Raw genomic sequence first — 13972 nt, 5'->3', positions numbered from 1 at the left:
ATATATATATTTATTTATATATATATATTTAAATAGTATTTGTATATCGTTTGATATCCCCTGTATATTCCTTGTACAATATGCACTGAATATCCCTTTAGTCTACTGAACAGCCCATAATAGTTTCATTCTACCATTGGACGAGAACCTGGCGCCATCAGCCATACCCCTAGGTTCAAGTTCAATCGTGCCGCCCAACATGTCGTGGCAAGCCCGGTTCCGCGTAGGAATACGTCTGGCGAAATACGAATGGTACTATTTGTTCACAGCGCATATATATATGGCGCAAGTAAAGTAGAACTTTCTTTTAGTTCAGTTCTTTACCCTCCAACAGAGTAACAGACGCGAAGCCTCACCCACGACGCACGTGTGGTGCAGTAAGGCCTACTTGGCCTCAGAATAGGCATTGAGATATCGTGTGGATTAATAGTTGAATAGACCAGTTTGGCACTATACCGTCGAGTTGGACGTATTCTATTAAGCTAATAATAGTCTATTTATGTATGGTGCATCGTGTCGGTTAGAGTTATAAAGTTATCAGTACCCCCATCGTTCCTGACGTTATCTGGAGTCTTAACCAGGCTGGGCAGACCACTAGTGGTGCTTGCATCCGAGGAGCTCCGGGCCAGGGCGACTGGACCTGTATATTGGATTACTCTACCCGGACGACGGCGAGCCTTCCACGGCTTGGATTATGCTTTGGGTGCTTTGATTATTCCATGGATAACGGCCAACACTGCGGAGTGTTGGAACTACCCCCCGGAGAGGACTCCAGGTGAGACGGCGCTCTACACCAGTGAGGTCGCCTCACGTCTCTCCGTTGTGGACCGGCAGCTACCGTCCACCAGAGGGTCCAGCTGTATTCGTCTGCGGACCGAGGTTCTGTGGGCACCGTGTTCAAGACTTTGAATTCTCCCAAGAAATCGTCGGCCAGATGGGATACCGCCAGCGGCTTCTCTAACCCCCCCCTCCTACTGTCTTACAACCAGCGGGACCCCCCCCCCCTTAGTGTATCCAGCTATAATCATTTAAGTACCATCGCTATAGTTTCCCAAATATCCAGGTTGTATACTTACTCCCTGCGTAACCAGAGATTGGACATTCAATGTTGATTTACCTACGAATACTCATTTGCCATACAAGTGCATTTCAAATCATAAGTGTAAAAAAGTGAACGTTGTATATACCTTTTGCTATATTAAATATTCGATTTGTACATTTGTGTGGACTTCGTTTCATCAGGTGGGAAAGTGTTCATCATATTTATATCATGTACTGGATGGCCAGAAGTTAAAGTACAAGAAGTAGTGGTTTAATATCATACTTAACAATACAGTCAGGGAATTGTACCCCTCAGTTACAGTGGGTGAGGCTTCACTTGGGTAACTCGAACTACTTCTGTATTCACCTGCGCCATATTTATACGTTAGGTGAACAAACTAGTACCAGCCTTATTCCTGTCTCGTATTCTTGCGCAGAGCCGTTCATGTCCAGGCATGTCTTTGGCGGTGACTTTGAACTAGACCTTGGGGGTATGGCAGTGGCGCCTAAGGGACCGCTGTCCAATAGGAGAACGAAATATTATGGTCTGTACTAGGTAAAGGGATATTCCGTGTATATGTACAAAGAATACACAAGGGATATCAGACGATATACAAATATTATGCAATATATATCAATTAGTAAATATATATATTTGGTTTAATCTGATCCTTCGTAACAGCCGCCTCCTAATTAGTCCCACCTAATTAGATAAGCAGAGACAGATTAACCGCACTGTCCACTACTCAATGTCCGTTGTGAGGGTAGGGCAGTTCACAAAGTCAGGGGGTCATGGTCGTCATCAAAAGTGTCGGGGAGCCTTGGCAACTCTATCAGCCTCGCCACGGGTCTGGTATATGTCCGCCCTTGGACGAGCACTTCTGCCGCTCTGACCTTTCCGTCGGCACCAGTGATCACTTTGCTTACGCGGCCGGCCGGCCACATAGCTCGGGGTAGTGACTGGTCGATAATCATGACGACTGTTCCTTCTGTCAAATTGTCTCTTTCTTTCACCCATTTCTGGCGGGTCTGTAGAGACGGTAGATAGTGGAGGAGGAAACTGTTCCAAAACTTGTCAGCCAATACTTGACTGTACCTTCACATTCTTCGGCCGTTCGCTTCTTCAGGCCTGTACACTGTCTGTGGTAGCGCGGGGTCCAGCCGCCCCATCAAGAGAGTGTTGGGGGTGACTGGGTCGACATCTGCTACATCACTTGATACGTAACCGAGGGGCTTTGAGTTCAATACTCCCTCGATCTCCGTGAGGACTGTCGTGAGGACTTCTTCCGCCACGGTCTGGGCCCCAAGCACGGCGTACAGGGCTGTCTTTATTGAACGTACTTCTCGTTCCCAAGTTCCACCGAAGTGAGGTGCATTCGGGGGGTTAAACTGGAAATCAATCTGAGATGGAGCGAGGTGGGTCTTAAGTTCTGGGCCCATAGCTTGGAAGCTCTCTCTCAGCTCTCTTTCTCCGCCTTTGAAGTTTGTCCCGTGATCAGACAATAATATAGACGGTTTTCCTTTCCGCGATGAGAATCTCCGGAAGGCCATAAGGAATGAGTCCGTACTCATGGTTGGAAGGAGTTCTATGTGTATCGCTCGGGTGGTCATGCATTTGAATACAATACCCCAGCGCTTCTCCGTCCCTCTTCCTTTCTTTACATACAGCGGGCCGAAACAGTCCATACCGGTGGAGTGAAAAGGCTTGTCACCGAGTCGGAGGCGACAGGGGGGTAGGTCAGCCATCCGGGGTATACTGGGCTGTGCTCGCCATTTACGACAGTCTAGACAGGTCCGCTGGAAGCGTCGTACTGCTTCTCTTCCTTGCAGTATCCAATAGCGACGTCTGATCTCCGCGAAGACTCTCTCTGCCCCGGCGTGGTGCACGTCCTCGTCGTATTTCTTTATGATGAGCTCTGTGACCTTGTGTCGGCTGTTTAAGACTATCGGGTACTTGATGTCATCCGGTAAGTCTGGGGCTCTCCTCAGACGACCACCCACTCTGATGAGATTATGGGCGTCGCTCTCAGGGGCTAAGTGGAGCAGTCTGCTGTCTGACGGGACTGGCTTTGATCCCTGCAGACAGTCTAGCTCGTCGGGGAACGAGTCTCTCTGGGCTCGCTGTAGCAGAAGGAGTTCTGCTTCTTCGTAGTTAGCTGCAGTAATGTCAGTAGTGGGCTGAACCTCTGGGTGGTGCCACAGGAATGTCTTTAGCTGCGCACTCTCAAGGGTGAGGCAGTCGTCTATGTTGGGATCTGTGGGGACGAGTGTGTGTGTCAACCCACAGAACATAGATTTCTTCTTCTCTGCCTCCTCTTCACTCGCCTCCCGTGGGGTGGGTGTAGGCCACTCTTCTTCCGGGAGCTTGAGGAACTCGGGCCCGTCACTATATAGATTGTGACGGGTGAGGTCATCCAGGGACATTCCCCATGTGATGACGTCAGCTGGGTTCTGTTTTGTGTCCACATACCTCCAGCATGCTGCTTCTGTTAAATCTTGGATCTCTGTGATTCTGACTCCCACGAAGACCTTGTATCTACACGAATTGGACTGGATCCATGTGAGTACGGTCATGGAGTCTGACCACAGGATTGTTCTTTGCACCGGGATGGTGAGTTCACGTTGGATTAACATGGCGAGTTGCGCTCCTGCTAGGGCTGCGCAGAGTTCTAGACGCGGGATAGATTGTTGCTTGCGGGGGGCTATTCTTGAGCGAGCCAGGATGAAGGCAGTATGTATTTCTCCTCCCTCCTCTCGGGCCCGCAAGTAGGCCACCGAACCGTAGGCTACTTCGGAGGCGTCGCTGAAGACGTGCAGGTCCATCTGGCACGTCTCCGGCCTCACTGTGGGTGGGAAGTAGCTGCGGCGTATGTTGACACCTGGGAGCGAGCTGAGTTCTGTCTCCCACTCTCTCCATGTGGAGGCAAGGTGTTCGGGTATGGGATCGTCCCAGCCCTGGTCCTTGTCCCATAGCGCTCTTACAATCATCTTTGCCCTGGTGGTGTAAGGTAGAATACATCCCAACGGGTCATATTGTCTGGCGAGTGTTCTGTATACACTCCGTCTTGTGGTCGGTAGTGAAGTCGACCTTCCCTGCTCCTTGGTCAGGGGTGTGTGTTTATAATGGAGCGAGTCTGTTTTGAAGCGCCAGACTAGTCCTAATGTCATTTCTTGGGCTTCTCCTGGGATGGTCGCCATCCAGGTCTCGCTGCTTGCTGCCTTGTCCTCTGGGGAGAGGCTGCGCAATACTTGAGGGTCGCTGCTGGCCCACTGCCGGAGATCAAAGCCGCCTTTGATCAGGGAGGCGCGGAGCTTGAGTAGGAGGGCCTCGGCTTCTTCTGGCGTCGAGACGCTTTGCAGACAGTTGTCCACGTAGAAACTATTTCCTACACTTTGTCGGACCTCTTCATCAGCTGCTGGGTCTTCTGCGACGTGTTTTTGCAGTGCGAACGTAGCACAGCATGGACTGCATGTGGTTCCGAAAGGGAGGACTTCCCATTGATAGATGGATGGTTGCTCATCCCCGATCCTCTCTCTCCATAAGAACCGCAGCAGGGGCTTGTCCTCTTCCACTAGTCGCACCTGCAGGAACATCCCTTTGATGTCGCCGCTGATGGCCACCTTGTCTTGGCGGAAACGTAGCAACACGCCTAGTAGAGAGGGGCCGAGTGTTGGGCCGGGCAAGAGCTCTTTATTCAGATTTTGTGATCCGATCTGGTAGCTGCAGTTAAACACAATACGATCCTTGCCGTTGTGGTGGACTTTGTGGTGCGGCACGTACCATGATTCGGTCGTCTGATCGGCCTCTTTAATGTCAATTTTCTTTATGTGTCCCGCTGTGATTAGCTTGCCAATCTCAGCGCGGTACACAGTAGCTTGAGCGGGGTCTCTGGCTAGGCGCCGCTCTGTGTTCGATAGATACCGCTCCGTCGCTTCTTTTGGGGCGTGGAAGGTAGGCATACCCTCTCGCCTCAGGAGTGGAGTTGCGTATCTCATCACTCCGTTGACTTTGACTCTCTTTGTCCCCCGCTCGAGGAGGGCTGTGGCATAAATGTCTTCCTTGGAACGAATGTGTTTCTTTTCGTTCTTAAAGGGCATTGTCTCTAGTGTCCATAGCCTCTCGACGTGCTGTAGGAGGGTGGTGTCTTCTTCTGTCACTCTGGAGTGGAGGCAGCAAGTGGCTGCTGTTCGGTTAGGAGACCTAGAGAGGGGGCCTTGTAGTGTCCATCCTAAGCGGGTCTCGACTGCTGCTGGACAGCCTCTGGGCCCAGTGTGGACCCGGTCCATCGGGACGATGAGGTGTGCATGGTCGGATCCTATCAGCAGGGTCGGGGTGGCACCGTCTATGAGCGGTATAGGTAGTTGACGCAGGTGCACATATTTATCCATCAGCTTGGCGATGGGGTAGGTGTACTGCGACAGGCCTATGTCTTGGCTGGTGAAAGCGTTAGTGATCCTATACCGTCTCTCTGGCTGCCCGCTTGCTGCGATAGTGAAGGAGACGTTCTCGCCCTTGATCGTCTTCAGGTCTCTTCTTATTGTCCGAATCGTCATCGTTTCTTCGCTCCCCCGCAGCCCCAGCTGGGCCGCAGCGGACGCGAGGAGAAGGGTCTTCTCTGACCCGTCGTCAAGGATGGCGTAGGTGTCCATGACCTTGTCTTTGTAACTCAATGTTACGCGGACCACCTTCAAGAGCACCCGGGCGCCCCCGCTGCTGGCGGGGTCAATGTACATAACACTTGCCTTTGTGCTGCTTGAGGGTGCAGGCTTTCTTCTGTTACTGTCATGTAGGACGTCCAAGTGGGCTCCGTCACACCGACTACACCTCTTCTTTAAGCGGCACTCGGCTGCCATGTGACTGCGCGCACATCGGTAACAGCGTCGGTTGGACTTTATCCATTGACTCACCTCGTCGGCGGTCATCTTCTTGAACGTGTCACAGTGTGACAGCCAGTGTTCCTTTTCGCAGTACGGGCATACAATCTTCCACTTCTCTTTCATCGAGGGGGTACTGTGGTTCTTGTTGCTCGGTACTGATTCGGCTTGGTGCATGACGGTCACCAGCCTGCGGCCATCGTTTGCTCTCCTAGGTCCCTCTCTGGAGCTTGGCGTGCTCCGCACAAATGTATCCAATCGTAGGCTGTTGACTTCTCTCGCCAGGAAGTCGGCTAGGTCTAGGAGGGATGGCTCGGGACCGTTAGGATCACGGTGGTCTCTTTGCCGCCTGAGGCGCTCTTGTCGGGCGGGCGGAAGCTTCTCTAAAATCCTCTCAACATTAGAGTTCGCGTACAGTTCGTGCATACCCTTTTCCTTTTGTGCCCCCAGCATCCCTACCAGGGATTGTACCTTGATAGACAGGTCATCTAATGAGCGATTGTCTGTTGCTGGGGGTAGACGGTCAATATTCCTTATCTCTTGTATTACGTAGTCCCATATGCGTCCATAACGTTGGTCGAGGGCTGCTAGAGCCGCGGTGTATGGGGTAGTAGAGGTGGAATATGCCAGCGCTATATTGTGCGCTCTGGGCACCTTCAGGTGCTTGAGTAGGATAGCATACTTGTACGGTTCATCTGTTACATCGGACATCATTGTCTCTAAGCACATTCGTAGCTCTGTGTACTGTGCTCTGTTCTCGTGTGTGAAGTCCGGGAACGTCGGTGTGCCAAGGTACGATGCCATGGATGGCTGGCACATCGGTGAGCGTTGGAGGAGAGGCCTCCTAGGCGTGTCTCCTCTTACTTGTCGTGGTGGGCTGGTACCTGTCGGGTACCAAGGCCCGCGTACCCAGGTGCTGTTCCTCGGGGCTGGTTGTGCGTCAAGCTCACCCGTGAATTGAGTCGGGGGTCTGTAGCGCAGAGCCGCGGGGGTAAAGTCTGGGCTGTACTGGACCTCCTGGTCCTGTGGAGTACGATGATGCTGTTGGGCTTGACTCTCCTCCTCTCCCTCTTCTTCTTCCTCTGCCAGGTCATCTAGATCCTGTAGTCGTCTATTTAGTCTCTCCGCGGCATAGGCCGGTTCTTCCCTGTTGCTGGGTCTCGCTTGGACCGGTCGGGGAAGGGGTTCGGAGAGGGGTATAGGCTCTCTCTGTTGGCCGGGCTCAGGGTCGCTTGATCGGGTAGGGGAGGGTGCCCTAGACCCTTGTCTTTTTTTTGATATTTAAAGTTTTAAATTTTTCTCAAACAAGACAATACATACACGACAAGACAAGACAAGAAATGATAATAATAACAATAACAACAAGGGGCGAGGGGGGGGGGGGGGGTTGCAGAGCGTTACAAAGGTTCAGTAGACAAACTTATTCCAGATAGTGATCTAATAAAGTTCAGGGGACCTTGAAGGCCATCGGGCCTATAACTCTCTTGAAGAGACAGAGCAGCCTGTTCCATCGATAGCAAGTCCATGAAGTCCTTGCGCCAGTTCTCCATACTGAAGCAGTTCGGTTTGCGTTCTTTCCAGTTCATTAAAATAATCCGTTTGCATGCTAGAAAAGCCAGTGCTACAGTATTATTTACAATCTTTGCTTGAGCAGTGTTTTTTACACCCAATATACACATTATAGGGCAAGGATTAATGTCAATTTGGAGAGTAACTGACAGGTCCTCAGCAATGTCCAACCAAAATGTCCTAACAAGCGGGCAGTGCCACAGCAAGTGCATGAGCGTACCCTCTACTCCACACCCATGCCAGCACAATTTGGGTAGGGTGTGATTCATTTTATTCAATGTACAGGGTGTTATATAGGCCCTGTGTAGTATCTTTAATTGTATAATTTTATATCTAACACATTTTGATATTTTTGTACTATTCCTAAGTGCTGCTTCCCATTGTGTTTCAGATATGGATATACCCATGTCTCGCTCCCATTGGACTTTAGTTTGGGTATTGGTATCAGGGGTGGTTGAACATGATAGTTTATACATTGCAGAAACAATGCCTTTCCTGCCTGTAATTCCCCTTAATGTCTCTTCCATAACTCCGTTTGTTCCTATAGCTATGCCTTTAGACAACAATGATTTAATAACTGATTGTATTTGTAAATAAGATAAAAATGCTGTGTCTTTCAGCCCAAACTGTGTTTTAAGTTCATTAAAAGGTATCATATTTCCCCTTTCGATCACTTGGCCCACCTGTGTTATATTATGTTGTTGCCATACATTATTTTTAAGGATTTTACCTCCTGCAGAGAGCAAAGGGTTTTTCCATAATGGACATGATGGTAAGGAATATCCACTAAAGGTCAGGCGTTTATGTAAGATTTTCACTATTTCACATGAAAATTCTAAAAGCGGATTGTCCAGTCTGGGAGTGATTTTTGGGTTATACCACAACATTGAAAGAGATAGATCTTTGTTATGTTCTTCTATAATTTGTTCTTCAAGCCATTCCCAGCTGCCAATCTGTCTCACACTATTGTAAGCCCACTGCAAGGGGTATCTTGAGTTATATGCTATGTAATATTGGTGGATATCTGGTAGTCCTATTCCTCCACTATTTCTTGGTTTTATACGTTTTTTATGGCTGATTCTAGGTTTTCTGTTGTTCCATAGGAAGCCAGAAAATAATTTGTTTATTTCTTTGAACCAACTAGGAGGGAACTTTAAATGTATAGAGGACATCAAAAAAGCTAGCCTTGGTAACAAATTCATTTTTATAATATCAGATCTGCCCCAAAGGGATAAAGGCAAGACTGTCCATCTTTTGATGTCCTCCTTTATATTCTTTAAAAGGTCAGATGTATTTAACTCAACCATTTTTTCAATGGGAGATCGGATTTTAATTCCCAGGTATTTAATTCCTTTTGGCTTCCAATTGAAAGGAGCAGAACCCAGATGTGATTGAAAAGTTAGGTTGTTAAGTGGAATAGCTTCACTTTTACTATAATTCACTTTATAGCCCGAACATTTACCAAATGTATCTATAAGCTTTAGCACTTGAGAGATGGAATGGCTAGGATTTGTTAGTGTTAATAATATGTCATCAGCAAACAGGCTGGCCTTATACTCACAACTATCAATACGAATACCACTGATTTCTTTATGAGCACGTATAGCACAGGCAAGTGGTTCGAGGGAAAGAATAAAAATGTGCGGTGAAACCGGACATCCTTGGCAGGTAGATCGATAGAGATGGAATGGATCAGACCTTATACCATTTGTTCTGACTGACGTAACCGGTTCATGGTAAAGTGCCTTTATCCAGTTCATGAGAACCGGACCAAATCCGTATTTAGGTAGTACATAAAACAGATATTTCCACTCCACTCGATCAAAGGCTTTCTCAGCATCCAGCGATATTGCCATCGCTGGATGATGGGAGGCCCCCGCCCTTGACATGACATGCATTAGCCTCCTCATGTTATTTGAAGCAAGACGACCCTGTACAAAGCCAGCCTGATCAATATGAATCAATGAGGCTATAACATTTTCCAATCGCCCTGCAAGGACCTTCGCAAACAACTTATAATCATTATTTAAAATACTCAAAGGTCTGAAATTACACATTTGCAAGTGATCCTTGCCAGGTTTTGGAATCAATGAAATAGTAGCTTGCCGCATGGTTAGCGGCATGGATTGATTGGCCACTATATCATTAAACAGCAATATTAGAAGTGGTGTAAGAGTGACTTGGAAACACTTAAGAAATTCACTTGTATAACCATCATCACCCGGTGTTTTACCGGTTGAGAGGGATTTGATAGCTGATTTAATTTCATTTTCCGTGATAGGTGTATCTAGTGATTCCCTTTCTTCTTCAGAGAGGGTTGGGAGATTTATATCTCTGAAAATGTTTTTCATTTCCTCTTCACTCGTACAACATTCTGATTTATACAGTGTGCTATAAAATTTAGTGAATGCTTTATTGATTTGAAGTTGTTCACAAATCAGAGAGCCATCTTCATCATATATGCTAGAGATTGATTGACGGTTTTCTTGCTGCTTCAGTCTGAGAGCAAGCATTTTACCAGCCTTATCGACAGATTCATAATATTTTCGACGCAACTGAAAGAGGGCAAATGCATTTTCCTCATGTAGAATTGCTTGTAATTCTGTTTTTATAACCAACACTGCTTTTTGTCTTGACGAGGCCCTGGAGCCCCGTGCAGAGGGAGGGGGGGTTACCCTGGCAATCAGTTGCTCCATTATCTGCGCTTGTAATCGGTCGCGCTCGGCTTCGCGCTTGGTGTGAGCGAGGTCGCGCTCTGCTTCGCGTTGGGCACCGGCGGCGGCGCGCTGGGCTTCGGCGTGGTCTCTTTCCATATTCTCTTCCGTCTGGAGGCGTCTAGTCTCTAGGCGTATGCGGTCTTCGTCACTCCGTTGCTGCGCCTGGAAGCGCTCTCGCTCGGTCGCAGAGTGTTCGCGTTCACTAAGGGCTTGCGCTTGGAGTTTCGCGTGGAAGCGTTCTTGTTCCATGGAAGAATGTTCACGCTCGCTAAGCGTCTGTGCTTGGAGTCGATCGTGTTCGGTTGAGGCTGCCAGGGTGGCGATAAAGGCCTGCGCCAGCATCTTGTCCGCCTCGCTGGGGGAAGACACTGGTAGAGGTGATCGGCTTCTGGTAGTACTCGTTGGAGATCCGTTCTCCTGTCGCGTACCGAGGAGGTCTATCTCCTGGGTGCGCGTATCTTCTTGTGGTGGGTCGGGTTCCGGCCCTGGAGGGCTTTCTTTATCCTGGAGCTCTCCGGGGACTACCTCGTCGACGTTGGCGGGGGGTAAAGTCATGTCAGGTCCCTCCTGGTCCCCCCCGTGAGCTTGGTCAGTTACGTTAGAACCCACTAGGGTCTCTACTGGCGGGGTCGCCTGGTCGGTAGGGTTTGACATACTTTTACTATCCGCTTTTTCCGCGTTTAACGTCTGTAGAAAGCTAGGTAGTAGACTGGCAGCGTAGTCCTCTAGGTAATGAGGTGGCTGCCGTCTGCGCTGCGGGCGATCTATTTTAGGAGAACCGTTTGTGGAGTGTTCATCATTGGCCATGTCAATATTAATATTATATTAATATTACGCTAGTTACCCTCCGGCTCGAAGGACCAATTTTAACTGAGGGGTACAATTCCCTGACTGTATTAAATAAGTATGGTATCATTAAACCACTACTGTTTTATGTACATTACTACTGGCCATACAGTACACAGGTATATTAGATGAACACTTCCACAATGACACGGTTCCACACAAATCTTGGTTAGAATAATATTTATTAGCAGCAATAATAGTAGATTACATTACTTTACTTAGAGTCGCGCTTGTAAGGCGAAGAATGTGCGTGAGTAAGTCAAGAGCGTAAGTCCATTATAATATTACGCAGGAGATAATGAATACCACCTGTATCTTAGGAATTATATCTATGGTACACTAGTAGGGCAGCGGGAGATACTAGTAGGGTCCCTCCGGTTGTAGGCCAGCAAGGGGAGAGGATTTGTCGGTAGCAAAGTCTGGGTCAACGAAGAATAGGGAGACTCCAGGTACAGGAGACAGTGCAATAATCTCTTGATCCGCAGACGAATAACAGCTATTCTCCGGCATGCAGCTCCGCATGGAAGAAAGCTAGCCAGCCTCAGGCGTCTTAGAGGCGGGCTCGACGTTGCTCCTCACAGGGTAAATCCCACACAATTGTGGGTGTAGACGATTCTCCGCTCCATCAGCTACAGGACCAAAGCAAATATAATCCAGCCGAAAAGGGCTATGTAGTCGTCGGGTAGGTTATCCAGTGTACATGTCCACACGGTCCTCGTCTAGGGCTCCTCGAATGAAGGCGCCAGGTTAAGCTGCCCAGCCTGGATAAGCACACTAGCTGGTACGAGGAAACGTTGGTAATGCTGGTCACTGTAGAACGGTAGCCGCACGATACACTATACATAAATAGACTATTACTGAATTAATAGAATAGGTCGAACTCGACGGTACAGCGTTAAACTCTGATACTTCAGCTGTCAATTCGCACGTGGTCTCAATGCTCTATTTGGGGCCAAACGGGCCCTACTTCACCGCACGTTGTATCGTGGGTGAGGCTTCACTTGGGTAACTCGAACTACTTCTGTATTCACCTGCGCCATATTTATACGTTAGGTGAACAAACTAGTACCAGCCTTATTCCTGTCTCGTATTCTTGCGCAGAGCCGTTCATGTCCAGGCATGTCTTTGGCGGTGACTTTGAACTAGACCTTGGGGGTATGGCAGTGGCGCCTAAGGGACCGCTGTCCAATAGGAGAACGAAATATTATGGTCTGTACTAGGTAAAGGGATATTCCGTGTATATGTACAAAGAATACACAAGGGATATTAGACGATATACAAATATTATGCAATATATATCAATTAGTAAATATATATATTCGGTTTAATCTGATCCTTCGTAACACTAAGTGTTCTACTGGTGTGGACAATTTAGACTATTTTTTTATAAAACTGGCAACCCCTGTCATTTGTGAGCCATTGTCACACATCTTTAACCTTTCTATTGCATCTGGCATAGTCCCGCAAGGGTGGAAATCTGCCAAGGTGCTCCCCTTGCATAAAGGGGGGGATAGGGATAAGATGGATAACTATCGTCCTATCTCCAAACTATCATGCCTAGCCAAAGCACTGGAGACCTTGGTAAACAACCAATTAAAAACCTTTTTCTCAAGTTGCTCAGTGCTAAATGCTCACCAATCAGGTTTCAGAGCAAATCATAGTACTATTACAGCTGTTACTTTGGTCACTAATGACATTATTTCAGCCCTGGACAATGGGAAGCATTGTGCAGTTCTCTTTGTAGACCTCTCAAAGGCGTTTGATACAGTAGAGTAGACCATCACTTGCTTTTGAATAGTCTAGCTAGCATTGGCCTGGATAAAGCCGCTTGTGCTTGGTTTCAGGACTATTTATCTTCAAGGTGTCAATCTGTGAATTCAGGTAACTTTCAATCTGATTTCCTGCCATTGTCTAAGGGTGTACCACAGGGTTCGGTATTGGGGCCGGTCCTCTTTACAATCTATATTAATGATATTGTTTCTAGTCTTTCAGCACTAGCAGGTTGTCAGGCTCATCTTTATGCGGATGATACAGTTGTCTACTGCATTGCGGATACTGTTCAGGAAGCTATTGTGAACCTGCAGCTTGCGTTTGACACTCTCCAAAATGCTCTATCTAAGCTCAAGTTAGTGCTTAATGCTAGTAAAACCAAGTCTATGATGTTTTCTAGAGCCAGGGTTATAGATTATGACATGCTACACCTAACAACAGCAAATGGTTTGTATATTGAAAGAGTTAGTGAGTATAAATATCTTGGTATATGGCTGGATGATAAACTTTCTTTTAAATTCCATATAGATAACCTAGCTACAAAATTACGGCAAAAGATTGGTTTCTTGTACCGTAACCGCGCTAGTTTTCCTATGTTCTGTAGGAAAAGAATTGTACAGGCTGTTTTTTTGTCAATATTGGACTATGGTGATGTCATTTACAGGCATGCGTCTGTGTCTACATTAAGGCCTTTGGATTCTGCCTACCACTCCGCCCTAAGATTTATTACGGGTGACAAATATGATACTCACCATTGTCTTTTGTATGAGAGGGTAGGCTGGCCATCTCTCTCGTTGCGACGTAGTTATCATGGGTATCTTTTTATCTACAAAGCAATTATTGGCAAACTTCCACCTTATATTACATCTTTGTTGGTCTGGAGTGCTGTCACCTACCAAACTCGTTTGAATGATCGGCTTGTGCTCAGGGTGCCTCGAGTTCGGTCTGAGCTTGGAAAGTCTGCCTTCTCCTACGATGCTCCGTACACATGGAATACCCTGCAAAAGACTCTAAAGCTTGGAACATTCCCGTCATTCATGGAGTTTAAAGGCATTGCACTTGACCTATGTACTGAATCATGTAATTGTTTTTAATCCATCATTGTAGTAATTGTAATTCATTGTAATTATTAACTGTTATGATATTTGTGTCCT

This window comes from Notolepis coatsorum (genome assembly GCF_963971535.1).
Source record: "Notolepis coatsorum genome assembly, chromosome: 16".
Classification (NCBI taxonomy): Eukaryota; Metazoa; Chordata; class Actinopteri; order Aulopiformes; family Paralepididae; genus Notolepis; species Notolepis coatsorum.
This window is presented reverse-complemented; position numbering follows the sequence as displayed.